Genomic DNA, 22,500 nt, shown 5'->3' on the forward strand with positions numbered 1-22,500 from the left:
TGGGATTGTCTTTCATCATCTAGTCGGTGTCTGGAACCTCCCTTTTCGTTTGGAAGTAGTTTGGGAGGTGATGTTCATCTGCTTCAAAGATAGCATTTAGTAACATGTGAACACTCATAGGGTAAATGGATGCTGGAATCAGTTATGTCACTACTGCACATGTTCCGCTCATGTTATATACAATGTCATAGTGGTATTTGTCTCTACATCAACACCACACGTCTGCTCTCTTGTACTGTTTGTGTGTGTGCGTGTGTGTTCGTGTGTGTGCGTGTGTGCGTGCGTTACTGTCAACTTCATTGTCATCCTTGGCATCAGATGAGTCAGAGTAGGCATGATCCCATCACACCCCACCTCCTTGCTTTCTTCCACCTTGCTTGTTAAGAAAGTCCTCCATCAAGTCTTTGGTCCAAAGTCTCCTTTGCTGCACATGCCATGGTCATATTGCTGTTCCAGTCTCTCCTCTGGATGTCCTCCTTGCAGGTGGCCATTTGTTGCCACTTCTAGATTCTGGTGTTTGGCTTGTCCTTGCATCACAGGTGTGATCCTGTCCAGTTCTAAATCGGCCACATTCCACTTTAGTGGCTGGTGATGTGATTGTCGTCACCATAAATACCATGTCAGCAACCGTCTTCTGAACTTTCAGTAGTCTTGGAAAGTGAGTCACAATGCATGTCTGGAGGTGATCGTTTGCTGTCAGAGCACAGTTCATGTGATGGATCTTCTTCAGGTCATGGTGAAGATAAAACTGGACACAATGGCATGGCTGATGAGATGAGAGGACTCATCATGCTGTTATATCAGGATGTTGTTGTTGGCAAAGCAAGGGTGGAGGTGTGCGATCAAGATCATGGTCCACTCCAAGACAATGAGGCACTGTATGGGAAAGACGAAGACACTGCAACTTGTTAGGAATACCAATCCTGTTACAATAGTGATCTTAGAACTAGGATGCATTGTTCGGTTTTCTGGCCAAGGGTATGTGCTATAATCTTCACTGCTCAGCACGATGCCTCAGAGTCTAGGACTCTGAAGTCCCCTGCATCACAGACTGGTCTTTACCTTCCTCGTCAGACTCCCGAACAATGACTACTTTACAATGGGCTTGATGTATCCAAGTGTTTCTTTCTGCAATTCTTAATGCTGTTGGTGTCGTTAACAGTACTTGATAAGGCCCTTCCCACTTGGGAGGGTACCAGTCTTTTCTTGTTCCACTTTTACTCAACACTCAGTCTCCTGGTGTCAATCTCATGTCTTCTATCAAAGTGGAATCGTCATCAGTTTCCTACACATTTCTGAACTGTGTCAACCTATAAGGTGTAACAAACAACGTTTCATATGGACTCAAACCATTTGTGCCGTTATGTTTATGTGTAATTTAACAAGGTCTAAACATTGTGTCCTTGGACACTGTTTCTTCCATGCATTTTCTGTTCTACCAGTCCTCCACTTTGGGGATGGCACGTGCTATGGTTCTTTAAGTCCATGTGGAACATTGTTCCTGTTTTCTTTCCTTTTTTTTCCCTTTCTTTTACAATTTGATTTACAAAGTGACTGCTGTAGTCTAATTCTGTTTCATTGAAAATATATTCCATGCAGATTAGATGAATACCATGTTAAACTGTGATCAGTACCTGTCAACCTCTAGTAAAGTTAGTATAAGGTCAGGACACAGCATCCTGTGCTGCTGCGTCTCGTGTTATCTTTCCAGAGATCATTGTGGGAGAACCAAAAAGCCAGGATGGTCTCAGGCATTTATGGCCATTCACTCATTGGAAAACTAAACTCAGGAGGTAATAAAGATAATGGGGTGAAGGAGCAAGTATCTGGTCCAGGAACAGGATCCTGGTCCATCTCATACACATAATCCCTATTCCATCCTATCTGAAGCCAATCTACAACAGCTCTGGGATGCAAGAATCAGGGCTGACCTTCCTTCACTTTTATTTAGCTCAATAAAGTCCATGTGTATTTGAAATTAATATCGTGGTTTTGGAAATTGGCCACACCTCGGTCACAAGTTGTCCTGGACGTTGTGTTTTGCACACGTTCAAAACGCTCTACAAAAATTTTTTGAATACGATTTTTTTTTTATTACGAATTAAAGTGGGTGTTAATAGTGTGACACATCCCCCCTGTTGAGACATGTGTAACACCGTGGCTCAAAATATCAGCCCACTTTTACACTTTTTTGGCAAGATTGGTTTCTTATCTGTCGACATATAAACATTTTTGTCCAGGGTTGCTTTATTCCTAAGCCAGTGGTCAATTTCCTGTTTTGGACTTTGTTGTTGCATATCAGCCAATATTTCAAAGTCTACTTGTAATCTTTCAGTTTCAAGATGGTTCAGTTCCTTTTAGTGCCGCTTGTTTTGCCATTTTATCAGCAAACACATTTCCTTAGGGTATTAGTATTATTTGTATGTCCCTTGTATTTACATGCAATGCAATTTGTTTTGGTAATTGCACTGCTTCTAGTAATGCTGTTAACAATCCTGCATGAGTTACTGGTTTTCCCGTTGATGTTATCATACCTCTGTTTTGCCAATATTGTGCAAAGGTATGTACTGTTCAATATACCTATTGGCTATGGTATAATTTGTCACCTTTTGACCTTTCATTAATTTGCATGCTTCTGTAAGCGCTATGACTGCATAGCCTGTTATTGTTTTTACCCAAATCATTTTTCTTTGCGGAAACATCTACAAAAATCTCCTCTTTTTGTTAGTGCCTGAGCTAATAAGTCTGGTCTACACTTTGCAGTTTGTGTTGTTAGCTCATCATAATCATGTGTTTCGCTTTCCTAAGGGAGTGGTAGAAGGGTAGCTGGGTTGAGCGTAGTGCATCGCTCAAGTGTTAAGTGTGGTTGGGACAAAAGTGTCGCCATACAAGGCAGATGTCTAGCAGGAGACAAAAATATCATGTTAGTCTGTAATAGCAGGGTGGAAACCGCATGCACTTGTTTCCACGGCCATAGATGCTGCTATTACAGCCCGCACACAATGTAAGATGGCGCATGCTACTGCATCCAGCTTACAAGAGTAGTACGCTATTGGTCGTTTCTTTGCACCATACTCTTGTAGTAAGACTGAGTACATGACCTCAGTCTCACTTCACACCTTTATAATATACTGTTTGTTTAATGTTTTGCTGTAATCATGCAGTGCTAGAATCATACTTCCTACCAGTACTCTTTTTCACAGAATGCTTTTTTCTGCCTCCTCATTCCACTGTAAGAGTGACGTCATTTGTATACATTAAGTTTGTTAATGGTGACACTATTTGTGCATAGTTCGGAATCCAACATCTACATCTAATTAGTGAGTCCTAAGAAGGACATCATTTGTTTTACACACTTTTATGGCCTTCTTTTGCTAATTGATGCAACAAGGCTATTGTGTCTTCCTCACATGACTTCCTATCTGTTGACGCTAGTAGGATGTCATCTACATATAGTAATGTCTGGCTTTCATTTGGGGGTTAAACATAGACATAATGGCTATCATTGCTTGTGAATAAATCGTCGAGCTTTCACAATATCCTGGTGGTAGGCGTGTGTATGTATATTTTTCCTGCAAACGTAAATGCAAACCTAAACCTTCTTTCTCTATTGGAATGGAGAAGAATGCCTTACTGATGTCTACTATGGTGAACTATGTGACATCTGTTGATAAAGAATTTAACAATGTGTGTGGGTCAGGCACACAAGGTGCTCTTGCCACCACAGCTTGATTTACAACTTGTCCTGTATCATTCTCCATCCCACAGAGGGTGGCACTTTTTCCCACTGGAAAAATAGGGATGTTCCATTTTGAGTTGTTACATTCTACTAAGGCTTTAGCTTTTAACAATTCTTCTATCACTGGTTTTATTCCTTCATATGCATCTGGTTTTATTGGGTATTGCCTAACACATGGCCTGCAATCATTTTTAGCTTTAATTTGTACAGGTTGGGCACTTTTAATTAGTCCTACATCTGATGGACCTAGAGACGACAACGTTATTGGTAGGGAGTTGACCACTATTGTCAAATTTTCCTCCTGCTGTCCTGAGCCATGTATTGCCTGCAGATCTGAAATGTAGAAATTCATATCTGCAAGTTGTTCTACATGCTCCTGAGTCACAAAGGAATCTGATTGGATTACCATTCACTTCCAATGTGACTTCCGGTCGGGGATGTTCAAAGGCAAATATCTCTAGTAAATTTAGTTAGGTTTAGTTTTATCATTTGTTTCTGGTTGTATTTGTTAAGACACGCCTAGTCATGCTGAATATGGCTTTTGGTTCCTTTTGAACTGGCCTTTGACACAATCACGGGAGAAGTGGCCTTCTTCACCGCAATTCCAACATCCAGTAGTGTTGGGATAGCTTCGCACATTCTGTCTACCTGTTCCTCTACCTCTTCCTCTACCTTTTCCTCTGACTCTCCCTTGACTTTGAAAGAGGATTTCTCCGTCATCTATAACAAAGGTGTCTATTTTTTGCATCTTATTTTTGTTACTTAACACCTTTTCTGCATGCTGCGCGTATGTGATATAGTCTGCCATAGTTGTTGTGGGCATTCCGATGAAATGTTTATCAACCCACCCTTTTATGCCAGGATTTGAATTAACATGTATCGCGTCTGCATTAGGGTTTGTTACCTCTATCTTTGGAAACGCATCGGTTTCCGGTGAAACCCGAGGTGGTGATTTAGGAGAAAATACTTCTCCCATCTGTTTTGACCACTCAACAGAAAAAGGTTTAGCTCTTGTTTGTGGTGGGTATGGCGCTGATGGTCTGACATCGTGGTTGTCATAATGTGGGGGTTCAGGGAACTGTGGATACAATCGTGATTGTCCACCTACTACACCATCATTTTGACTACTATTGCTCACTCCTTTAGTTGGCATAACCCTACTTTCGTTACCTTCCTTTCGTGTAAAAAATGTGTCTGAGTCTTTCTCCTCTTTTACTTTTCCTTCATCTCTCTGATATTCCTGAAGTAAAACTTCCCTTGCTATCTTGTATAACTCTTCCTTTTTACAACCTTTACTTTCTGCTTTTTCTCTCGCCTTCCTTTCTTCCATCTTCGCCTCACCTTTTTGCCTTTTCTCTGCCAACTCCTTCCAATATGATAGGTCATCATACCCTTCCTTTTGCATTTTATTGGTTTGATTCTTGTTCTTTTTCGCAATATCTTGTTGCAATTTAATTAATTTAGGGATCGATAATTGTCCGTCAAAACCATACTTGTTAATCCATATTTCTAGATGTTTTATTTTGGTTGGTTGGTGTTGAAACACGTAACACCAATCCTTGCAATTCAGTTCCTCCCTTTTGACTTGTGGTTTCCCACTTTTATTTCCCATCTTGGGAATATTTTGGTCCCTGTTGTGATGAGCTTCCTAGGGAAAACTAACAACAGGGTTGTTTGTCAGTGAGAGAGTAATGAACTTTTCTTTGAGGTAATTCTCAAGCTTCTACCCCGGTGAGGGCGGAGAATTCTTGCCTCTGCTTCCTCAAAGACTTACTCTTTTTCTCACCCTTTAATATGAAGACCTGTCTAGTGACAAAATCTCCCATTCACACACTCAGTCGTACTTTGAAAACGTTTTCACATTCAAACCTCGAAAAGGCCTTTCACCGACATGACCGTCAACTCCGTCTTTGTACAAAAACTGCCAACTCTGTCTTATTGTGAAAGACTGCCAACTCCGTCTTAATACAAAAAACTGCCAACTCCGTCTGATCACACAAGACAACTCCTTTCTATGGCAGGAACACTGTGGGTCCGTCTTATTACACAAGACAACTCCTTTCTACAGTCAGAACACTGCCGGGTCCGTCTTATTGCAAAAAGACTGCAAGTCCGTCTTACTGCAAAGACTGCCAAGTCCGCCTCATCGCAAAAGACTGCCAGGTCGTCTTCCTACAGAAGACTGTCGAGTCCGTATCTTTTGCTTGCCAGCGACTAGTATACACAAGGCTTTTAGCACTGGGTGAGAAACCTTATTGACCTGCGGGCCGCACTCAGCTCTAAGGGTCAAAAACACTTAGCGGGCTGCATGCGGACCCCAGGTCTCAGTTTGCCCACCCCTGCTTTAAAACAAAGGGACTCACACTCTGATCAAAAGTGTCTTACTGTTTGTTGTCTTCTCTTCCGTCGGTATCCCGTCAACCTTCAGCTTCCAGTTGTTGAGCTGAGAAGACAGCCCATCAAAGGGTTTTGTCTGCCGTGGCCACGGTCTTTCTGTCTTGTCCGCTCCACAACTGGACTCCTCAGGTATCTTGGGATCCGGCTCGAAGGACCAAGTAAATGTCAGGTTCAAACTCCTGTGACACTTGTAAAAACACTTAAATACAGAAATACAGAAGAGACCGACAACAATATTCAAAGATACTCGCAGCGAGGAGAGTGAAACCACATACCCAGTGACATGCGCTCCACTCTGAATATGCAGTTCACACTCCTCTCCTTTTATTCTCTTTCGGGGGTCCCTACTACATGGTCGTGCAACTCTAAGGAGGGGGGGAGAAGGCAGTTGCACGAGCTGTATTTGTTTGTCTATGTGTGTGTGTATGTGAGAGCAACTACTTTTAATGTTTTATGAGTTCTTATCTTGACACATTCTTGCAGGATTAACATGAGCATCTGCAGAGTCGCTGTTGGTGCATCCAGGCACCTCCAGGACCTGGGGGTCACTGGGGGGTCTCTGATCAGGGTCACGGGAACATTCCTTCTTCAGCACATTCAAACACTTTCTATTGTCTAAGCAAATGGATATAAGGGTGATAACTAACAAATTAATACCTGTATCTACATTTTATTCTAACAGCCCGCCCCTGCTTAGCTTCCGAGATCGGACGAGATCGGGCAGTTCTCAGGGTAGTATGGCCGTAAGCCCTTGCTCATTATGGAAAAATCCTTTTTGAAGGCGACACTGGCCAACAGGATTCCCACAAAAATCATTGCTTCCCCCAACAAGTGGGAAAGAGCGCCCTCTTCCGTCAGGCGAGAGCAGAAAAAGCTTACAGCACCTGGTATTCCCAGGCGGTCTCCCATCCAAATACTAACCAGTCCCACCCCTGCTGAGCTTCCGAGACCGGGGGTTCTCAGTGTAGTATTGCCGTAAGCCCTTGCTCTTTTTGGAAAAATCCTTTTTGAAGGCGACACTGGCCAACAGGATTCCCACAAAAATCATTGCTTTCCCCAACAAGTGGGAAAGAGCGCCCTCTTCCGTCAGGGGAGAGCAGAAAGCATAAAAAGCTTACAGCACCTGGTATTCCCAGGCGGTCTCCCACCCAAGTACTAACCAGGCTCGCCCCTGCTTAGCTTCCGATATCGGACGAGATCGGGCGTTCTCAGGGTAGTATGGCCGTAAGCCCTTGCTCATTTTGGAAAAATCCTTTTTGAAGGCGACACTGGCCAACAGGATTCCCACAAAAATCATTGCTTTCCCCAAAGAGTGGGAAAGAGCGCCCTCTTCCGTCAGGCGAGAGCAGAAAGCATAAAAAGCTTACAGCACCTGGTATTCCCAGGCGGTCTCCCATCCAAGTACTACCAGGCCCGCCCCTGCTTAGCTTCCGAGATCGGACGAGATCGGGCGTTCTCAGGGTAGTATGGCCGTAAGCCCTTGCTCATTTTGGAAAAATCCTTTTTGAAGGCGACACTGGCAAACAGGATTCCCACAAAAATCATTGCTTTCCCCAAAGACTGGGAAAGAGCGCCCTCTTCCGTCAGGCGAGAGCAGAAAGCATATAAAGCTTACAGCACCTGGTATTCCCAGGCGGTCTCCCATCCAAGTACTAACCAGGCCCGCCCCTGCTTAGCTTCCGAGATCGGACGATATCAGGCGTTCTCAGGGTAGTATGGCCGTAAGCCCTTGCTCATTTTGGAAAAATCCTTTTTGAAGGCGACACTGGCCAACAGGATTCCCACAAAAATCATTGCTTCCCCCAACAAGTGGGAAAGAGCGCCCTCTTCCGTCAGGCGACAGCAGAAAGCATAAAAAGCTTACAGCATAAAGAGCTTACAGCACCTGGTATTCCCAGGCGGTCTCCCATCCAAGTACTAACCAGGCCCGCCCCTGCTTAGCTTCCGAGATCGGACGAGATCGGGCGTTCTCAGGGTAGTATGGCCGTAAGCCCTTGCTCATTTTGGAAAAATCCTTTTTGAAGGCGACACTGGCCAACAGGATTCCCACAAAAATCATTGCTTCCCCCAACAAGTGGGAAAGAGCGCCCTCTTCCGTCAGGCGACAGCAGAAAGCATAAAAAGCTTACAGCACCTGGTATTCCCAGGCGGTCTCCCATCCAAGTACTAACCAGGCCAGCCCCTGCTTAGCTTCCGAGATCGGACGAGATCGGGCGTTCTCAGGGTAGTATGGCCGTAAGCCCTTGCTCATTTTGGAAAAATCCTTTTTGAAGGGGACACTGGCCAACAGGATTCCCACAAAAATCATTGCTTTCCCCAACAAGTGGGAAAGAGCACCCTCTTCCGTCAGGCGAGAGCAGAAAGCATAAAACGCTTACAGCACCTGGTATTCCCGGGCGGTCTCCCATCCAAGTACTAACCAGGCCCGCTGCTGCTTAGCTTCCGAGATCAGACGAGATCGGGCGTTCTCAGGGTAGTATGGCCGTAAGCCCTTGCTCAATTTGGAAAAATCCTTTTTGAAGGCGACACTGGCCAACAGGATTCCCACAAAAATCATTGCTTTCCCCAACAAGTGGGAAAGAGCGCCCTCTTCCGTCAGGCGAGAGCAGAAAGCATAAAAAGCTTACAGCATAAAAAGCTTACAGCACCTGGTATTCCCAGGCGGTCTCCCATCCAAGTACTAACCAGGCCCGCCCCTGCTTAGCTTCCGAGATCAGACGAGATCAGGCGTTCTCAGGGTAGTATGGCCGTAAGCCCTTGCTCATTTTGGAAAAATCCTTTTTGAAGGCGACACTGGCCAACAGGATTCCCACAAAAATCATTGCTTTCCCCAACAAGTGGGAAAGAGCGCCCTCTTCCGTCAGGCGAGAGCAGAAAGCATAAAAAGCTTACAGCACCTGGTATTCCCAGGCGGTCTCCCATCCAAGTACTAACCAGGCCCGCCCCTGCTTAGCTTCCGAGATCGGACGAGAGCGGGCGTTCTCAGGGTAGTATAGCCGTAACCCCTTGCTCATTTTGGAAAAATCCTTTTTGAAGGCGACACTGGGCAACAGGATTCCCACAAAATTCATTGCTTTCCCCAAAGAGTGGGAAAGAGCGCCCTCTTCCGTCAGGCGAGAGCAGAAAGCATAAAAAGCTTACAGCACCTGGTATTCCCAGGCGGTCTCCCATCCAAGTACTAACCAGGCCCGCCCCTGCTTAGCTTCCGAGATCGGACGAGATCGGGCGCTCTCAGGGTAGTATGGCCGTAAGCCCTTGCTCATTTTGGAAAAATCCTTTTTGAAGGCGACACTGGCCAACAGGATTCCCACAAAAATCATTGCTTTCCCCAAAGAGTGGGAAAGAGCGCCCTCTTCCGTCAGGCGAGAGCAGAAAGCATAAAGAGCTTACAGCACCTGGTATTCCCAGGCGGTCTCCCATCCAAGTACTAACCAGGCCCGCCCCTGCTTAGCTTCCGAGATCGGACGAGATCGGGCGTTCTCAGGGTAGTATGGCCGTAAGCCCTTGCTCATTTTGGAAAAATCCTTTTTGAAGGCGACACTGGCCAGCAGGATTCCCACAAAAATCATTGCTTTCCCCAACAAGTGGGAAAGAGCGCCCTCTTCCGTCAGGCGAGAGCAGAAAGCATAAAAAGCTTACAGCACCTGGTATTCCCAGGCGGTCTCCCATCCAAGTTCTAACCAGGCCCGCCCCTGCTTAGCTTCCGAGATTGGACGAGATCGGGCGTTCTCAGGGTAGTATGGCCGTAAGCCCTTGCTCAATTTGGAAAAATCATTTTTGAAGGGGACACTGGCCAACAGGATTCCCACAAAAATCAGTGCTTTCCCCAAAGTGTGGGAAAGAGCGCCCTCTTCCGTCAGGCGAGAGCAGAATGCATAAAAAGCTTACAGCACCTGGTATTCCCAGGCGGTCTCCCATCCAAGTACTAACCAGGCCCGCCCCTGCTTAGCTTCCGAGATCAGACGAGATCGGGCGTTCTCAGGGTAGTATGGCCGTAAGCCCTTGCTCATTTTGGAAAAATCCTTTTTGAAGGCGACACTGGCCAACAGGATTCCCACAAAAATCATTGCCTCCCCCAACAAGTGGGAAAGAGCGCCCTCTTCCGTCAGGCGACAGCAGAAAGCATAATACGCTTACAGCACCTGGTATTCCCAGGCGGTCTCCCATCCAAGTACTAACCAGGCCCGCCGCTGCTTAGCTTCCGAGATCTGACGAGATCGGGCGTTCTCAGGGTAGTATGGGCGTAAGCCCTTGCTCAATTTGGAAAAATCCTTTTTGAAGGCGACACTGGCCAACAGGATTCCCACAAAAATCATTGCTTTCCCCAACAAGTGGGAAAGAGCGCCCTCTTCCGTCAGGCGAGAGCAGAAAGCATAAAAAGCTTACAGCATAAAAAGCTTACAGCACCTGGTATTCCCAGGCGGTCTCCCATCCAAGTACTAACCAGGCCCGCCCCTGCTTAGCTTCCGAGATCGGACGAGATCAGGCGTTCTCAGGGTAGTATGGCCGTAAGCCCTTGCTCATTTTGGAAAAATCCTTTTTGAAGGCGACACTGGCCAACAGGATTCCCACAAAAATCATTGCTTTCCCCAACAAGTGGGAAAGAGCGCCCTCTTCCGTCAGGCGAGAGCAGAAAGCATAAAAAGCTTACAGCACCTGGTATTCCCAGGCGGTCTCCCATCCAAGTACTAACCAGGCCCGCCCCTGCTTAGCTTCCGAGATCGGACGAGAGCGGGCGTTCTCAGGGTAGTATAGCCGTAACCCCTTGCTCATTTTGGAAAAATCCTTTTTGAAGGCGACACTGGCCAACAGGATTCCCACAAAATTCATTGCTTTCCCCAAAGAGTGGGAAAGAGCGCCCTCTTCCGTCAGGCGAGAGCAGAAAGCATAAAAAGCTTACAGCACCTGGTATTCCCAGGCGGTCTCCCATCCAAGTACTAACCAGGCCCGCCCCTGCTTAGCTTCCGAGATCGGACGAGATCGGGCGCTCTCAGGGTAGTATGGCCGTAAGCCCTTGCTCATTTTGGAAAAATCCTTTTTGAAGGCGACACTGGCCAACAGGATTCCCACAAAAATCATTGCTTTCCCCAAAGAGTGGGAAAGAGCGCCCTCTTCCGTCAGGCGAGAGCAGAAAGCATAAAGAGCTTACAGCACCTGGTATTCCCAGGCGGTCTCCCATCCAAGTACTAACCAGGCCCGCCCCTGCTTAGCTTCCGAGATCGGACGAGATCGGGCGTTCTCAGGGTAGTATGGCCGTAAGCCCTTGCTCATTTTGGAAAAATCCTTTTTGAAGGCGACACTGGCCAGCAGGATTCCCACAAAAATCATTGCTTTCCCCAACAAGTGGGAAAGAGCGCCCTCTTCCGTCAGGCGAGAGCAGAAAGCATAAAAAGCTTACAGCACCTGGTATTCCCAGGCGGTCTCCCATCCAAGTTCTAACCAGGCCCCCCCCTGCTTAGCTTCCGAGATTGGACGAGATCGGGCGTTCTCAGGGTAGTATGGCCGTAAGCCCTTGCTCAATTTGGAAAAATCATTTTTGAAGGGGACACTGGCCAACAGGATTCCCACAAAAATCAGTGCTTTCCCCAAAGTGTGGGAAAGAGCGCCCTCTTCCGTCAGGCGAGAGCAGAATGCATAAAAAGCTTACAGCACCTGGTATTCCCAGGCGGTCTCCCATCCAAGTACTAACCAGGCCCGCCCCTGCTTAGCTTCCGAGATCAGACGAGATCGGGCGTTCTCAGGGTAGTATGGCCGTAAGCCCTTGCTCATTTTGGAAAAATCCTTTTTGAAGGCGACACTGGCCAACAGGATTCCCACAAAAATCATTGCCTCCCCCAACAAGTGGGAAAGAGCGCCCTCTTCCGTCAGGCGACAGCAGAAAGCATAATACGCTTACAGCACCTGGTATTCCCAGGCGGTCTCCCATCCAAGTACTAACCAGGCCCGCCGCTGCTTAGCTTCCGAGATCTGACGAGATCGGGCGTTCTCAGGGTAGTATGGGCGTAAGCCCTTGCTCAATTTGGAAAAATCCTTTTTGAAGGCGACACTGGCCAACAGGATTCCCACAAAAATCATTGCTTTCCCCAACAAGTGGGAAAGAGCGCCCTCTTCCGTCAGGCGAGAGCAGAAAGCATAAAAAGCTTACAGCACCTGGTATTCCCAGGCGGTCTCCCATCCAAGTACTAACCAGGCCCGCCCCTGCATAGCTTCCGAGATCAGACGAGATCAGGCGTTCTCAGGGTAGTATGGCCGTAAGCCCTTGCTCATTTTGGAAAAATCCTTTTTGAAGGCGACACTGGCCAACAGGATTCCCACAAAAATCATTGCTTTCCCCAACAAGTGGGAAAGAGCGCCCTCTTCCGTCAGGCGAGAGCAGAAAGCATAAAAAGCTTACAGCACCTGGTATTCCCAGGCGGTCTCCCATCCAAGTACTAACCAGGCCCGCCCCTGCTTAGCTTCCGAGATCGGACGAGAGCGGGCGTTCTCAGGGTAGTATAGCCGTAACCCCTTGCTCATTTTGGAAAAATCCTTTTTGAAGGCGACACTGGCCAACAGGATTCCCACAAAATTCATTGCTTTCCCCAAAGAGTGGGAAAGAGCGCCCTCTTCCGTCAGGCGAGAGCAGAAAGCATAAAAAGCTTACAGCACCTGGTATTCCCAGGCGGTCTCCCATCCAAGTACTAACCAGGCCCGCCCCTGCTTAGCTTCCGAGATCGGACGAGATCGGGCGCTCTCAGGGTAGTATGGCCGTAAGCCCTTGCTCATTTTGGAAAAATCCTTTTTGAAGGCGACACTGGCCAACAGGATTCCCACAAAAATCATTGCTTTCCCCAAAGAGTGGGAAAGAGCGCCCTCTTCCGTCAGGCGAGAGCAGAAAGCATAAAGAGCTTACAGCACCTGGTATTCCCAGGCGGTCTCCCATCCAAGTACTAACCAGGCCCGCCCCTGTTTAGCTTCCGAGATCGGACGAGATCGGGCGTTCTCAGGGTAGTATGGCCGTAAGCCCTTGCTCATTTTGGAAAAATCCTTTTTGAAGGCGACACTGGCCAGCAGGATTCCCACAAAAATCATTGCTTTCCCCAACAAGTGGGAAAGAGCGCCCTCTTCCGTCAGGCGAGAGCAGAAAAAGCTTACAGCACCTGGTATTCCCAGGCGGTCTCCCATCCAAGTTCTAACCAGGCCCGCCCCTGCTTAGCTTCCGAGATCGGACGAGATCGGGCGTTCTCAGGGTAGTATGGCCGTAAGCCCTTGCTCAATTTGGAAAAATCATTTTTGAAGGGGACACTGGCCAACAGGATTCCCACAAAAATCAGTGCTTTCCCCAAAGTGTGGGAAAGAGCGCCCTCTTCCGTCAGGCGAGAGCAGAATGCATAAAAAGTTTACAGCACCTGGTATTCCCAGGCGGTCTCCCATCCAAGTACTAACCAGGCCCGCCCCTGCTTAGCTTCCGAGATCGGGCGTTCTCAGGGTAGTATGGCCGTAAGCCCTTGCTCATTTTGGAAAAATCCTTTTTGAAGGCGACACTGGCCAACAGGATTCCCACAAAAATCATTGCCTCCCCCAACAAGTGGGAAAGAGCGCCCTCTTCCGTCAGGCGACAGCAGAAAGCATAAAAAGCTTACAGCACCTGGTATTCCCAGGCGGTCTCCCATCCAAGTACTAACTAGGCCCGCCTCTGCTCAGCTTCCGAGATCTGACGAGATCGGGCGTTCTCAGGGTAGTATGGCCGTAAGCCCTTGCTCAATTTGGAAAAATCCTTTTTGAAGGCGACACTGGCCAACAGGATTCCCACAAAAATCATTGCTTTCCCCAACAAGTGGGAAAGAGCGCCCTCTTCCGTCAGGCGAGAGCAGAAAGCATAAAAAGCTTACAGCATAAAAAACTTACAGCACCTGGTATTCCCAGGCGGTCTCCCATCCAAGTACTAACCAGGCCCGCCCCTGCTTAGCTTCCGAGATCGGACGAGATCGGGCGTTCTCAGGGTAGTATGGCCGTAAGCCCTTGCTCATTTTGGAAAAATCCTTTTTGAAGGCGACACTGGCCAACAGGATTCCCACAAAAATCATTGCTTTCCCCAACAAGTGGGAAAGAGCGCCCTCTTCCGTCAGGCGAGAGCAGAAAGCATAAAAAGCTTACAGCACCTGGTATTCCCAGGCGGTCTCCCATCCAAGTACTAACCAGGCCCGCCCCTGCTTAGCTTCCGAGATCAGACGAGATCAGGCGTTCTCAGGGTAGTATGGCTGTAAGCCCTTGCTCATTTTGGAAAAATCCTTTTTGAAGGCGACACTGGCCAACAGGATTCCCACAAAAATCATTGCTTTCCCCAAAGAGTGGGAAAGAGCGCCCTCTTCCGTCAGGCGACAGCATAAAAAGCCTACAGCACCTGGTATTCCCAGGCGGTCTCCCATCCAAGTACTAACCAGGCCCGCCCCTGCTTAGCTTCCGAGATCGGACGAGATCGGCGTTCTCAGGGTAGTATGGCCGTAAGCCCTTGCTCATTTTGGAAAAATCCTTTTTGAAGGCGACACTGGCAAACTGGATTCCCACAAAAATCATAGCTTTCCCCAAAGACTGGGGAAGAGCGCCCTCTTCCGTCAGGCGAGAGCAGAAAGCATAAAACGCTTACAGCACCTGGTATTCCCAGGCGGTCTCCCATCCAAGTACTAACCAGGCCCGCCCCTGCTTAGCTTCCGAGATCGGGCGTTCTCAGGGTAGTATGGCCGTAAGCCCTTGCTTGCTTTGGAAAAATCCTTTTTGAAGGCGACACTGGCCAACAGGATTCCCACAAAAATCATTGCTTTCCCCAACAAGTGGGAAAGAGCACCCTCTTCCGTCAGGCGAGAGCAGAAAGCATAAAAAGCTTACAGCACCTGGTATTCCCAGGCGGTCTCCCATCCAAGTACTAACCAGGCCCGCCCCTGCTTAGCTTCCGAGATCGGACGAGATCGGGCGTTGTCAGGGTAGTATGGCCGTAAGCCCTTGCTCATTTTGGAAAAATCCTTTTTGAAGGCGACACTGGCCAACAGGATTCCCACAAAAATCATTGCTTCCCCCAACAAGTGGGAAAGAGCGCCCTCTTCCGTCAGGCGAGAGCAGAAAGCATAAAAAGCTTACAGCACCTGGTATTCCCAGGCGGTCTCCCATCCAAGTACTAACCAGGCCCGCCCCTGCTTAGCTTCCGAGATCAGACGAGATCAGGCATTCTCAGGGTAGTATGGCCGTAAGCCCTTGCTCAATTTGGAAAAATCCTTTTTGAAGGCGACACTGGCCAAAAGGATTCCCACAAAAATCATTGCTTTCCCCAACAAGTGGGAAAAAGCGCCGTCTTCCGTCAGGGGAGAGCAGAAAGCATAAAAAGCTTACAGCATAAAAAGCTTACAGCACCTGGTATTCCCAGGCGGTCTCCCATCCAAGTACTAACCAGGCCCGCCCCTGCTTAGCTTCCGAGATCGGACGAGATCGGGCGTTCTCAGGGTAGTATGGCCGTAAGCCCTTGCTCATTTTGGAAAAATCCTTTTTGAAGGCGACACTGGCCAACAGGATTCCCACAAAAATCATTGCTTTCCCCAAAGAGTGGGAAAGAGCGCCCTCTTCCGTCAGGCGAGAGCAGAAAGCATAAAAAGCTTACAGCACCTGGTATTCCCAGGCGGTCTCCCATCCAAGTACTAACCAGGCCCGCCCCTGCTTAGCTTCCGAGATCGGACGAGATCTGGCGTTCTCAGGGTAGTATGGCCGTAAGCCCTTGCTCATTTTGGAAAAATCCTTTTTGAAGGCGACACTGGCCAACAGGATTCCCACAAAAATCATTGCTTTCCCCAACAAGTGGGAAAGAGCGCCCTCTTCCGTCAGGCGAGAGCAGAAAGCATAAAAAGCTTACAGCACCTGGTATTCCCAGGCGGTCTCCCATCCAAGTACTAACCAGGCCCGCCCCTGCTTAGCTTCCAAGATCGGACGAGATCGGGCTTTCTCAGGGTAGTATGGCCGTAAGCCCTTGCTTGCTTTGGAAAAATCCTTTTTGAAGGCGACACTGGCCAACAGGATTCCCACAAAAATCATTGCTTTCCCCAACAAGTGGGAAAGAGCGCCCTCTTCCGTCAGGCGAGAGCAGAAAAAGCTTACAGCACCTGGTATTCCCAGGCGGTCTCCCATCCAAGTACTAACCAGGCCCGCCCCTGCTTAGCTTCCGAGATCGGACGAGATCGGGCATTCTCAGGGTAGTATGGCCGTAAGCCCTTGCTCAATTTGGAAAAATCCTTTTTGAAGGCGACACTGGCCAAAAGGATTCCCACAAAAATCATTGCTTTCCCCAACAAGTGGGAAAAAGCGCCGTCTTCCGTCAGGGGAGAGCAGAAAGCATAAAAAGCTTACAGCACCTTGTATTCCCAGGCGGTCTCCCATCCAAGTACTAACCAGGCCCGCCCCTGCTTAGCTTCCGAGATCGGACGAGATCGGGCGTTCTCAGGGTAGTATGGCCGTAAGCCCTTGCTCATTTTGGAAAAATCCTTTTTGAAGGCGACACTGGCCAACAGGATTCCCACAAAAATCATTGCTTTCCCCAAAGAGTGGGAAAGAGCGCCCTCTTCCGTCAGGCGAGAGCAGAAAGCATAAAAAGCTTACAGCACCTGGTATTCCCAGGCGGTCTCCCATCCAAGTACTAACCAGGCCCGCCCCTGCTTAGCTTCCGAGATCGGACGAGATCTGGCGTTCTCAGGGTAGTATGGCCGTAAGCCCTTGCTCATTTTGGAAAAATCCTTTTTGAAGGCGACACTGGCCAACAGGATTCCCACAAAAATCATTGCTTTCCCCAACAAGTGGGAAAGAGCGCCCTCTTCCGTCAGGCGAGAGCAGAAAGCATAAAAAGCTTACAGCACCTGGTATTCCCAGGCGGTCTCCCATCCAAGTACTAACCAGGCCCGCCCCTGCTTAGCTTCCAAGATCGGACGAGATCGGGCTTTCTCAGGGTAGTATGGCCGTAAGCCCTTGCTTGCTTTGGAAAAATCCTTTTTGAAGGCGACACTGGCCAACAGGATTCCCACAAAAATCATTGCTTTCCCCAACAAGTGGGAAAGAGCGCCCTCTTCCGTCAGGCGAGAGCAGAAAAAGCTTACAGCACCTGGTATTCCCAGGCGGTCTCCCATCCAAATACTAACCAGTCCCACCCCTGCTGAGCTTCCGAGATCGGGGGTTCTCAAGGTAGTAACGCCGTAAGCCCTTGCTCTTTTTGGAAAAATCCTTTTTGAAGGCGACACTGGCCAACAGGATTCCCACAAAAATCATTGCTTTCCCCAAAGAGTGGGAATGAGCGCCCTCCTCCGTCAGGCGAGAGCAGAAAGCATAAAAAGCTTACAGCACCTGGTATTCCCAGGCGGTCTCCCATCCAAGTACTAACCAGTCCCGCCCCTGCTGTGCTTCCGAGATCGGGGGTTCTCAGGGTAGTATGGCCGTAAGCCCTTGCTCTTTTTGGAAAAATCCTTTTTGAAGGCGACACTGGCCAACAGGATTCCCACAAAAATCATTGCTTTCCCCAAAGAGTGGGAAAGAGCGCCCTCCTCCGTCAGGCGAGAGCAGAAAGCATAAAAAGCTTACAGCACCTGGTATTCCCAGGTGGTCTCGAGAAAGCCTTCAAAAATCCTTTTTGAAGGCGACACTGGCCAAAAGGATTCCCACAAAAATCATTGCTTTCCCCAACAAGTGGGAAAAAGCGCCGTCTTCCGTCAGGGGAGAGCAGAAAGCATAAAAAGCTTACAGCACCTGGTAGTCCCAGGCGGTCTCCCATCCAAGTACTAACCAGGCCCGCCCCTGCTTAGCTTCCAAGATCAGACGAGATCAGTCGTTCTCAGGGTAGTATGGCCGTAAGCACGTACGCATTTTGGAAAAATCCTTTTTGAAGGCGACACTGGCCAACAGGATTCCCACAAAAATCATTGCTTCCCCCAACGAGTGGGAAAGAGCGCCCTCTTCCGTCAGGCGAGAGCAGAAAGCATAAAAAGCTTACAGCACCTGGTATTCCCAGGCGGTCTCCCATCCAAGTACTAACCAGGCCCGCCCCTGCTTAGCTTCCGAGATCGGACGAGATCGGGCGTTCTCAGGGTAGTATGGCCGTAAGCCCTTGCTTGCTTTGGAAAAATCTTTTTTGAAGGCGACACTGGCCAACAGGATTCCCACAAAAATCATTGCTTTCCCCAACAAGTGGGAAAGAGCGCCCTCTTCCGTCAGGCGAGAGCAGAAAAAGCTTACAGCACCTGGTATTCCAAGGCGGTCTCCCATCCAAATACTAACCAGTCCCACCCCTGCTGAGCTTCCGAGATCGGGGGTTCTCAAGGTAGTAACGCCGTTAGCCCTTGCTCTTTTTGGAAAAATCCTTTTTGAAGGCGACACTGGCCAACAGGATTCCCACAAAAATCATTGCTTTCCCCAAAGAGTGGGAATGAGCGCCCTCCTCCGTCAGGCGAGAGCAGAAAGCATAAAAAGCTTACAGCACCTGGTATTCCCAGGTGGTCTCCCATCCAAGTACTAACCAGGCCCGCCCCTGGTTAGCTTCCGAGATCGGACGAGATCAGGCGTTCGCAGGGTAGTATGGCCGTAAGCCCTTGCTCAGTTTGGAAAAATCATTTTTGAAGGCGACACTGGCCAACAGGATTCCCACAAAAGTCATTGCTTCCCCCAACAAGTGGGAAAGAGCGCCCTCTTCCGTCAGGCGAGAGCAGAAAGCATAAAAAGCTTACAGCACCTGGTATTCCCAGGCGGTCTCCCATCCAAGTACTAACCAGTCCCGCCCCTGCTGTGCTTCCGAGATCGGGGGTTCTCAGGGTAGTATGGCCGTAAGCCCTTGCTCATTTTGGAAAAATCCTTTTTGAAGGCGACACTGGCCAACAGGATTCCCACAAAAATCATTGCTTTCCCCAACAAGTGGGAAAGAGCGCCCTCTTCCGTCAGGCGAGAGCAGAAAGCATAAAAAGATTACAGCATAAAAAGCTTACAGCACCTGGTATTCCCAGGCGGTCTCCCATCCAAGTACTAACCAGGCCCGCCCCTGCTTAGCTTCCGAGATCAGACGAGATCGGGCGTTCTCAGGGTAGTATGGCCGTAAGCCCTTGCTCATTTTGGAAAAATCCTTTTTGAAGGCGACACTGGCCAACAGGATTCCCACAAAAATCATTGCTTTCCCCAAAGAGTGGGAAAGAGCGCCCTCTTCCGTCAGGCGAGAGCAGAAAGCATAAAAAGCTTACAGCACCTGGTATTCCCAGGCGGTCTCCCATCCAAGTACTAACCAGGTCCGCCCCTGCTTACCTTCCGAGATCGGACGAGATCGGGCGTTCTCAGGGTAGTATGGCCGTAAGCCCTTGCTCATTTTGGAAAAATCCTTTTTGAAGGCGACACTGGCCAACAGGATTCCCACAAAAATCATTGCTTCCCCCAACGAGTGGGAAAGAGCGCCCTCTTCCGTCAGGCGAGAGCAGAAAGCATAAAAAGCTTACAGCACCTGGTATTCCCAGGCGGTCTCCCACCCAAGTACTAACCAGGCCCGCCCCTGCTTAGCTTCCGAGACCGGACGAGATCGGGCGTTCTCAGGGTAGTATGGCCGTAAGCCCTTTCTCATTTTGGAAAAATCCTTTTTGAAGGCGACACTGGCCAACAGGATTCCCACAAAAATCATTGCTTTCCCCAACAAGTGGGAAAGAGCGCCCTCTTCCGTCAGGCGAGAGCAGAAAGCATAAAAAGCTTACAGCATAAAAAGCTTACAGCATAAAAAGCTTACAGCACCTGGTATTCCCAGGCGGTCTCCCATTCAAGTACTAACCAGGCCCGCCCCTGCTTAGCTTCCGAGATCGGACGAGATCGGGCGTTCTCAGGGTAGTATGGCCATAAGCCCGTGATCATTTTGGAAAAATCATTTTTGAAGGCGACACTGGCCAACAGGATTCCCACAAAAATCATTGCTTTCCCCAAAGAGTGGGAAAGAGCGCCCTCTTCCGTCAGGCGAGAGCAGAAAGCATAAAAAGCTTACAGCAACTGGTATTCCGAGGCGGTCTCCCATCCAAGTACTAACCAGGTCCGCCCCTGCTTAGCTTCCGAGATCGGACGAGATCGGGCGTTCTCAGGGTAGTATGGCCGTAAGCCCTTGCTCATTTTGGAAAAATCCTTTTTGAAGGCGACACTGGCCAACAGGATTCCCACAAAAATCATTGCTTTCCCCAAAGAGTGGGAAAGAGCGCCCTCTTCCGTCAGGCGAGAGCAGAAAGCATAAAAAGCTTACAGCACCTGGTATTCCCAGGCGGTCTCCCATCCAAGTACTAACCAGGCCCGCCCCTGCTTAGCTTCCGAGATCGGACGAGATCGGGCGTTCTCAGGGTAGTATGGCCGTAAGCCTTTGCTCATTTTGGAAAAATCCTTTTTGAAGGCGACACTGGCCAACAGGATTCCCACAAAAATCATTGCTTTCCCCAACAAGTGGGAAAGAGCGCCCTCTTCCGTCAGGCGAGAGCAGAAAGCATAAAAAGCTTACAGCATAAAAAGCTTACTGCACCTGGTATTCCCAGGCGGTCTCCCATCCAAGTACTAACCAGGCCCGCCCCTGCTTAGCTTCCGAGATCGGAGGAGATCGGGCGTTCTCAGGGTAGTATGGCCGTAAGCCCTTGCTCATTATGGAGAAATCCTTTTTGAAGGCGACACTGGCCAACAGGATTCCCACAAAAATCATTGCTTCCCCCAACAAGTGGGAAAGAACGCCCTCTTCCGTCAGGCGAGAGCAGAAAGCATAAAAAGCTTACAGCACCTGGTATTCCCAGGCGGTCTCCCATCCAAGTACTAACCAGTCCCGCCCCTGCTGAGCTTCCGAGATCGGGGGTTATCAGGGTAGTATGGCCGTAAGCGCTTGCTCATTTTGGAAAAATCCTTTTTGAAGGCGACACTGGCCAACAGGATTCCCACAAAAATCATTGCTTTCCCCAAAGAGTGGGAAAGAGCGCCCTCTTCCGTCAGGCGAGAGCAGAAAGCATAAAAAGCTTACAGCACCTGGTATTCCCAGGCGGTCTTCCATCCAAGTACTAACCAGGCCCGCCCCTGCTTAGCTTCCGAGATCGGACGAGATCAGGCGTTCTCAGGGTAGTATGGCCGTAAGTCCTTGCTCATTTTGGAAAAATCCTTTTTGAAGGCGACACTGGCCAACAGGATTACCACAAAAATCATTGCTTCCCCCAACAAGTGGGAAAGAGCGCCCTCTTCCGTCAGGCGACAGCAGAAAGCATAAAACGATTACAGCACCTGGTATTCCCAGGCGGTCTCCCATCCAAGTACTAACCAGGCCCGCCCCTGCTTAGCTTCCAAGATCGGACGAGATCGGGCGTTCTCAGGGTAGTATGGCCGTAAGCCCTTGCTCATTTTGGAAAAATCCTTTTTGAAGGCGACACTGGCCAACAGGATTCCCACAAAAATCATTGCTTTCCCCAACAAGTGGGAAAGAGCGCCCTCTTCCGTCAGGCGAGAGCAGAAAGCATAAAAAGCTTACAGCATAAAAAGCTTACAGCACCTGGTATTCCCAGGCGGTCTCCCATCCAAGTACTAACCAGGCCCGCCCCTGCTTAGCTTCCGAGATCGGACGAGATCAGGCGTTCTCAGGGTAGTATGGCCGTAAGCCCTTGCTCATTTTGGAAAAATCCTTTTTGAAGGCGACACTGGCCAACAGGATTCCCACAAAAATCATTGCTTTCCCCAAAGAGTGGGAAAGAGCGCCCTCTTCCGTCAGGCGAGAGCAGAAAGCATAAAAAGCTTACAGCACCTGGTATTCCCAGGTGGTCTCCCATCCAAGTACTAACCAGGCCCGCCCCTGCTTAGCTTCCGAGATCGGACGAGATTGGGCGTTCTCAGGGTAGTATGGCCGTAAGCCTTTTCTCATTTTGGAAAAATCCTTTTTGAAGGCGACACTGGCCAACAGGATTCCCACAAAAATCATTGCTTTCCCCAAAGAGTGGGAAAGAGCGCCCTCTTCCGTCAGGCGAGAGCAGAAAGCATAAAAAGCTTACAGCACCTGGTATTCCCAGGCGGTCTCCCATCCAAGTACTAACCAGCCCCGCCCCTGCTTAGCTTCCGAGATCGGACGAGATCGGGCGTTCTCAGGGTAGTATGGCCGTAAGCCCTTGCTCATTTTGGAAAAATCCTTTTTGAAGGCGACACTGGCCAACAGGATTCCCACAAAAATCATTGCTTCCCCCAACAAGTGGGAAAGAGCGCCCTCTTCCGTCAGGCGACAGCAGAAAGCATACAGCACCTGGTATTCCCAGGCGGTCTCCCATCCAAGTACTAACCAGGCCCGCCCCTGCTTAGCTTCCGAGATCAGACGAGATCGGGCGTTCTCAGGGTAGTAT

At 49.1% G+C, this 22,500-nt stretch overlaps 53 non-coding genes and 6 pseudogenes across 53 annotated transcripts in view; all 59 read right to left on the reverse strand.

Moving 5' to 3' along the window:
* Positions 1 to 7,247: 7,247 nt before the first annotated feature.
* Positions 7,248 to 7,366, reverse strand: LOC144900311 (5S ribosomal RNA). Its single transcript, XR_013628646.1, has one exon. It is a non-coding gene; the product is annotated as a 5S ribosomal RNA (ribosomal RNA).
* A 130-nt stretch (positions 7,367 to 7,496) lies between these two features.
* On the reverse strand, positions 7,497 to 7,614 carry LOC144900014 (5S ribosomal RNA). Its single transcript, XR_013628349.1, has one exon. It is a non-coding gene; the product is annotated as a 5S ribosomal RNA (ribosomal RNA).
* A 130-nt stretch (positions 7,615 to 7,744) lies between these two features.
* On the reverse strand, positions 7,745 to 7,863 carry LOC144900281 (5S ribosomal RNA). The gene has a single exon (XR_013628616.1). It is a non-coding gene; the product is annotated as a 5S ribosomal RNA (ribosomal RNA).
* Positions 7,864 to 8,009: 146 nt separating this feature from the next.
* On the reverse strand, positions 8,010 to 8,128 carry LOC144900179 (5S ribosomal RNA). The gene has a single exon (XR_013628514.1). It is a non-coding gene; the product is annotated as a 5S ribosomal RNA (ribosomal RNA).
* A 130-nt stretch (positions 8,129 to 8,258) lies between these two features.
* LOC144900921 (5S ribosomal RNA) lies at positions 8,259 to 8,377 on the reverse strand. The gene has a single exon (XR_013629109.1). It is a non-coding gene; the product is annotated as a 5S ribosomal RNA (ribosomal RNA).
* Positions 8,378 to 8,507: 130 nt separating this feature from the next.
* Positions 8,508 to 8,626, reverse strand: LOC144900387 (5S ribosomal RNA). The gene has a single exon (XR_013628719.1). It is a non-coding gene; the product is annotated as a 5S ribosomal RNA (ribosomal RNA).
* Positions 8,627 to 8,772: 146 nt separating this feature from the next.
* Positions 8,773 to 8,891, reverse strand: LOC144899879 (5S ribosomal RNA). The gene has a single exon (XR_013628214.1). It is a non-coding gene; the product is annotated as a 5S ribosomal RNA (ribosomal RNA).
* A 130-nt stretch (positions 8,892 to 9,021) lies between these two features.
* On the reverse strand, positions 9,022 to 9,140 carry LOC144900348 (5S ribosomal RNA). Its single transcript, XR_013628682.1, has one exon. It is a non-coding gene; the product is annotated as a 5S ribosomal RNA (ribosomal RNA).
* A 130-nt stretch (positions 9,141 to 9,270) lies between these two features.
* LOC144900777 (5S ribosomal RNA) lies at positions 9,271 to 9,389 on the reverse strand. The gene has a single exon (XR_013628964.1). It is a non-coding gene; the product is annotated as a 5S ribosomal RNA (ribosomal RNA).
* Positions 9,390 to 9,519: 130 nt separating this feature from the next.
* LOC144900190 (5S ribosomal RNA) lies at positions 9,520 to 9,638 on the reverse strand. The gene has a single exon (XR_013628525.1). It is a non-coding gene; the product is annotated as a 5S ribosomal RNA (ribosomal RNA).
* A 130-nt stretch (positions 9,639 to 9,768) lies between these two features.
* LOC144900376 (5S ribosomal RNA) lies at positions 9,769 to 9,887 on the reverse strand. Its single transcript, XR_013628709.1, has one exon. It is a non-coding gene; the product is annotated as a 5S ribosomal RNA (ribosomal RNA).
* A 130-nt stretch (positions 9,888 to 10,017) lies between these two features.
* Positions 10,018 to 10,136, reverse strand: LOC144900732 (5S ribosomal RNA). Its single transcript, XR_013628919.1, has one exon. It is a non-coding gene; the product is annotated as a 5S ribosomal RNA (ribosomal RNA).
* Positions 10,137 to 10,266: 130 nt separating this feature from the next.
* On the reverse strand, positions 10,267 to 10,385 carry LOC144900366 (5S ribosomal RNA). The gene has a single exon (XR_013628700.1). It is a non-coding gene; the product is annotated as a 5S ribosomal RNA (ribosomal RNA).
* Positions 10,386 to 10,531: 146 nt separating this feature from the next.
* On the reverse strand, positions 10,532 to 10,650 carry LOC144900955 (5S ribosomal RNA). Its single transcript, XR_013629143.1, has one exon. It is a non-coding gene; the product is annotated as a 5S ribosomal RNA (ribosomal RNA).
* A 130-nt stretch (positions 10,651 to 10,780) lies between these two features.
* Positions 10,781 to 10,899, reverse strand: LOC144900349 (5S ribosomal RNA). The gene has a single exon (XR_013628683.1). It is a non-coding gene; the product is annotated as a 5S ribosomal RNA (ribosomal RNA).
* A 130-nt stretch (positions 10,900 to 11,029) lies between these two features.
* On the reverse strand, positions 11,030 to 11,148 carry LOC144900789 (5S ribosomal RNA). The gene has a single exon (XR_013628975.1). It is a non-coding gene; the product is annotated as a 5S ribosomal RNA (ribosomal RNA).
* Positions 11,149 to 11,278: 130 nt separating this feature from the next.
* On the reverse strand, positions 11,279 to 11,397 carry LOC144900202 (5S ribosomal RNA). The gene has a single exon (XR_013628537.1). It is a non-coding gene; the product is annotated as a 5S ribosomal RNA (ribosomal RNA).
* Positions 11,398 to 11,527: 130 nt separating this feature from the next.
* Positions 11,528 to 11,646, reverse strand: LOC144900393 (5S ribosomal RNA). Its single transcript, XR_013628725.1, has one exon. It is a non-coding gene; the product is annotated as a 5S ribosomal RNA (ribosomal RNA).
* A 130-nt stretch (positions 11,647 to 11,776) lies between these two features.
* Positions 11,777 to 11,895, reverse strand: LOC144900733 (5S ribosomal RNA). The gene has a single exon (XR_013628920.1). It is a non-coding gene; the product is annotated as a 5S ribosomal RNA (ribosomal RNA).
* Positions 11,896 to 12,025: 130 nt separating this feature from the next.
* Positions 12,026 to 12,144, reverse strand: LOC144900368 (5S ribosomal RNA). Its single transcript, XR_013628702.1, has one exon. It is a non-coding gene; the product is annotated as a 5S ribosomal RNA (ribosomal RNA).
* A 130-nt stretch (positions 12,145 to 12,274) lies between these two features.
* On the reverse strand, positions 12,275 to 12,393 carry LOC144900258 (5S ribosomal RNA). Its single transcript, XR_013628593.1, has one exon. It is a non-coding gene; the product is annotated as a 5S ribosomal RNA (ribosomal RNA).
* Positions 12,394 to 12,523: 130 nt separating this feature from the next.
* Positions 12,524 to 12,642, reverse strand: LOC144900350 (5S ribosomal RNA). The gene has a single exon (XR_013628684.1). It is a non-coding gene; the product is annotated as a 5S ribosomal RNA (ribosomal RNA).
* Positions 12,643 to 12,772: 130 nt separating this feature from the next.
* On the reverse strand, positions 12,773 to 12,891 carry LOC144900800 (5S ribosomal RNA). The gene has a single exon (XR_013628987.1). It is a non-coding gene; the product is annotated as a 5S ribosomal RNA (ribosomal RNA).
* Positions 12,892 to 13,021: 130 nt separating this feature from the next.
* Positions 13,022 to 13,140, reverse strand: LOC144900883 (5S ribosomal RNA). The gene has a single exon (XR_013629070.1). It is a non-coding gene; the product is annotated as a 5S ribosomal RNA (ribosomal RNA).
* A 123-nt stretch (positions 13,141 to 13,263) lies between these two features.
* LOC144900172 (5S ribosomal RNA) lies at positions 13,264 to 13,382 on the reverse strand. Its single transcript, XR_013628507.1, has one exon. It is a non-coding gene; the product is annotated as a 5S ribosomal RNA (ribosomal RNA).
* Positions 13,383 to 13,512: 130 nt separating this feature from the next.
* Positions 13,513 to 13,621, reverse strand: LOC144900496 (5S ribosomal RNA; annotated as a pseudogene).
* Positions 13,622 to 13,751: 130 nt separating this feature from the next.
* LOC144900412 (5S ribosomal RNA) lies at positions 13,752 to 13,870 on the reverse strand. Its single transcript, XR_013628744.1, has one exon. It is a non-coding gene; the product is annotated as a 5S ribosomal RNA (ribosomal RNA).
* Positions 13,871 to 14,016: 146 nt separating this feature from the next.
* On the reverse strand, positions 14,017 to 14,135 carry LOC144900899 (5S ribosomal RNA). Its single transcript, XR_013629086.1, has one exon. It is a non-coding gene; the product is annotated as a 5S ribosomal RNA (ribosomal RNA).
* Positions 14,136 to 14,265: 130 nt separating this feature from the next.
* Positions 14,266 to 14,384, reverse strand: LOC144899923 (5S ribosomal RNA). The gene has a single exon (XR_013628258.1). It is a non-coding gene; the product is annotated as a 5S ribosomal RNA (ribosomal RNA).
* A 123-nt stretch (positions 14,385 to 14,507) lies between these two features.
* On the reverse strand, positions 14,508 to 14,625 carry LOC144900288 (5S ribosomal RNA). Its single transcript, XR_013628623.1, has one exon. It is a non-coding gene; the product is annotated as a 5S ribosomal RNA (ribosomal RNA).
* A 130-nt stretch (positions 14,626 to 14,755) lies between these two features.
* LOC144900479 (5S ribosomal RNA) lies at positions 14,756 to 14,864 on the reverse strand (annotated as a pseudogene).
* A 130-nt stretch (positions 14,865 to 14,994) lies between these two features.
* LOC144900830 (5S ribosomal RNA) lies at positions 14,995 to 15,113 on the reverse strand. The gene has a single exon (XR_013629017.1). It is a non-coding gene; the product is annotated as a 5S ribosomal RNA (ribosomal RNA).
* A 130-nt stretch (positions 15,114 to 15,243) lies between these two features.
* On the reverse strand, positions 15,244 to 15,362 carry LOC144900061 (5S ribosomal RNA). The gene has a single exon (XR_013628396.1). It is a non-coding gene; the product is annotated as a 5S ribosomal RNA (ribosomal RNA).
* A 146-nt stretch (positions 15,363 to 15,508) lies between these two features.
* Positions 15,509 to 15,627, reverse strand: LOC144900213 (5S ribosomal RNA). The gene has a single exon (XR_013628548.1). It is a non-coding gene; the product is annotated as a 5S ribosomal RNA (ribosomal RNA).
* Positions 15,628 to 15,757: 130 nt separating this feature from the next.
* LOC144899975 (5S ribosomal RNA) lies at positions 15,758 to 15,876 on the reverse strand. Its single transcript, XR_013628310.1, has one exon. It is a non-coding gene; the product is annotated as a 5S ribosomal RNA (ribosomal RNA).
* A 130-nt stretch (positions 15,877 to 16,006) lies between these two features.
* Positions 16,007 to 16,125, reverse strand: LOC144900222 (5S ribosomal RNA). The gene has a single exon (XR_013628557.1). It is a non-coding gene; the product is annotated as a 5S ribosomal RNA (ribosomal RNA).
* A 123-nt stretch (positions 16,126 to 16,248) lies between these two features.
* On the reverse strand, positions 16,249 to 16,367 carry LOC144900905 (5S ribosomal RNA). The gene has a single exon (XR_013629093.1). It is a non-coding gene; the product is annotated as a 5S ribosomal RNA (ribosomal RNA).
* Positions 16,368 to 16,497: 130 nt separating this feature from the next.
* Positions 16,498 to 16,616, reverse strand: LOC144900098 (5S ribosomal RNA). Its single transcript, XR_013628433.1, has one exon. It is a non-coding gene; the product is annotated as a 5S ribosomal RNA (ribosomal RNA).
* A 130-nt stretch (positions 16,617 to 16,746) lies between these two features.
* LOC144899976 (5S ribosomal RNA) lies at positions 16,747 to 16,865 on the reverse strand. The gene has a single exon (XR_013628311.1). It is a non-coding gene; the product is annotated as a 5S ribosomal RNA (ribosomal RNA).
* Positions 16,866 to 16,995: 130 nt separating this feature from the next.
* On the reverse strand, positions 16,996 to 17,114 carry LOC144900224 (5S ribosomal RNA). The gene has a single exon (XR_013628559.1). It is a non-coding gene; the product is annotated as a 5S ribosomal RNA (ribosomal RNA).
* A 362-nt stretch (positions 17,115 to 17,476) lies between these two features.
* Positions 17,477 to 17,585, reverse strand: LOC144900568 (5S ribosomal RNA; annotated as a pseudogene).
* Positions 17,586 to 17,875: 290 nt separating this feature from the next.
* LOC144900466 (5S ribosomal RNA) lies at positions 17,876 to 17,994 on the reverse strand (annotated as a pseudogene).
* Positions 17,995 to 18,124: 130 nt separating this feature from the next.
* On the reverse strand, positions 18,125 to 18,243 carry LOC144900223 (5S ribosomal RNA). Its single transcript, XR_013628558.1, has one exon. It is a non-coding gene; the product is annotated as a 5S ribosomal RNA (ribosomal RNA).
* A 362-nt stretch (positions 18,244 to 18,605) lies between these two features.
* Positions 18,606 to 18,724, reverse strand: LOC144900178 (5S ribosomal RNA). Its single transcript, XR_013628513.1, has one exon. It is a non-coding gene; the product is annotated as a 5S ribosomal RNA (ribosomal RNA).
* Positions 18,725 to 18,854: 130 nt separating this feature from the next.
* LOC144900569 (5S ribosomal RNA) lies at positions 18,855 to 18,963 on the reverse strand (annotated as a pseudogene).
* A 146-nt stretch (positions 18,964 to 19,109) lies between these two features.
* On the reverse strand, positions 19,110 to 19,228 carry LOC144900734 (5S ribosomal RNA). The gene has a single exon (XR_013628921.1). It is a non-coding gene; the product is annotated as a 5S ribosomal RNA (ribosomal RNA).
* A 130-nt stretch (positions 19,229 to 19,358) lies between these two features.
* On the reverse strand, positions 19,359 to 19,477 carry LOC144899983 (5S ribosomal RNA). Its single transcript, XR_013628318.1, has one exon. It is a non-coding gene; the product is annotated as a 5S ribosomal RNA (ribosomal RNA).
* A 130-nt stretch (positions 19,478 to 19,607) lies between these two features.
* On the reverse strand, positions 19,608 to 19,726 carry LOC144899904 (5S ribosomal RNA). The gene has a single exon (XR_013628239.1). It is a non-coding gene; the product is annotated as a 5S ribosomal RNA (ribosomal RNA).
* Positions 19,727 to 19,888: 162 nt separating this feature from the next.
* On the reverse strand, positions 19,889 to 20,007 carry LOC144899872 (5S ribosomal RNA). The gene has a single exon (XR_013628206.1). It is a non-coding gene; the product is annotated as a 5S ribosomal RNA (ribosomal RNA).
* Positions 20,008 to 20,137: 130 nt separating this feature from the next.
* Positions 20,138 to 20,256, reverse strand: LOC144900352 (5S ribosomal RNA). Its single transcript, XR_013628686.1, has one exon. It is a non-coding gene; the product is annotated as a 5S ribosomal RNA (ribosomal RNA).
* A 130-nt stretch (positions 20,257 to 20,386) lies between these two features.
* Positions 20,387 to 20,505, reverse strand: LOC144900234 (5S ribosomal RNA). The gene has a single exon (XR_013628569.1). It is a non-coding gene; the product is annotated as a 5S ribosomal RNA (ribosomal RNA).
* Positions 20,506 to 20,651: 146 nt separating this feature from the next.
* Positions 20,652 to 20,770, reverse strand: LOC144900135 (5S ribosomal RNA). The gene has a single exon (XR_013628470.1). It is a non-coding gene; the product is annotated as a 5S ribosomal RNA (ribosomal RNA).
* A 130-nt stretch (positions 20,771 to 20,900) lies between these two features.
* LOC144900554 (5S ribosomal RNA) lies at positions 20,901 to 21,009 on the reverse strand (annotated as a pseudogene).
* Positions 21,010 to 21,139: 130 nt separating this feature from the next.
* LOC144900254 (5S ribosomal RNA) lies at positions 21,140 to 21,258 on the reverse strand. The gene has a single exon (XR_013628589.1). It is a non-coding gene; the product is annotated as a 5S ribosomal RNA (ribosomal RNA).
* A 130-nt stretch (positions 21,259 to 21,388) lies between these two features.
* On the reverse strand, positions 21,389 to 21,507 carry LOC144900195 (5S ribosomal RNA). Its single transcript, XR_013628529.1, has one exon. It is a non-coding gene; the product is annotated as a 5S ribosomal RNA (ribosomal RNA).
* Positions 21,508 to 21,653: 146 nt separating this feature from the next.
* Positions 21,654 to 21,772, reverse strand: LOC144900956 (5S ribosomal RNA). The gene has a single exon (XR_013629144.1). It is a non-coding gene; the product is annotated as a 5S ribosomal RNA (ribosomal RNA).
* A 130-nt stretch (positions 21,773 to 21,902) lies between these two features.
* Positions 21,903 to 22,021, reverse strand: LOC144900033 (5S ribosomal RNA). Its single transcript, XR_013628368.1, has one exon. It is a non-coding gene; the product is annotated as a 5S ribosomal RNA (ribosomal RNA).
* A 130-nt stretch (positions 22,022 to 22,151) lies between these two features.
* LOC144900145 (5S ribosomal RNA) lies at positions 22,152 to 22,270 on the reverse strand. Its single transcript, XR_013628480.1, has one exon. It is a non-coding gene; the product is annotated as a 5S ribosomal RNA (ribosomal RNA).
* A 121-nt stretch (positions 22,271 to 22,391) lies between these two features.
* The window catches only part of LOC144899924 (5S ribosomal RNA), a 119-nt gene continuing 10 nt past the window's right edge, over positions 22,392 to 22,500 (reverse strand). Inside the window, exon 1 of the ribosomal RNA XR_013628259.1 lies at positions 22,392 to 22,500. This exon is cut by the window's right edge and continues 10 nt beyond it. This is a non-coding gene — a ribosomal RNA (5S ribosomal RNA).

Source organism: Doryrhamphus excisus, linkage group LG9 (genome assembly GCF_037039965.1).
Source record: "Doryrhamphus excisus strain RoL-2023G ecotype Guam linkage group LG9, RoL_Dexc_Guam_v1.1, whole genome shotgun sequence".
Taxonomy (NCBI): Eukaryota; Metazoa; Chordata; class Actinopteri; order Syngnathiformes; family Syngnathidae; genus Doryrhamphus; species Doryrhamphus excisus.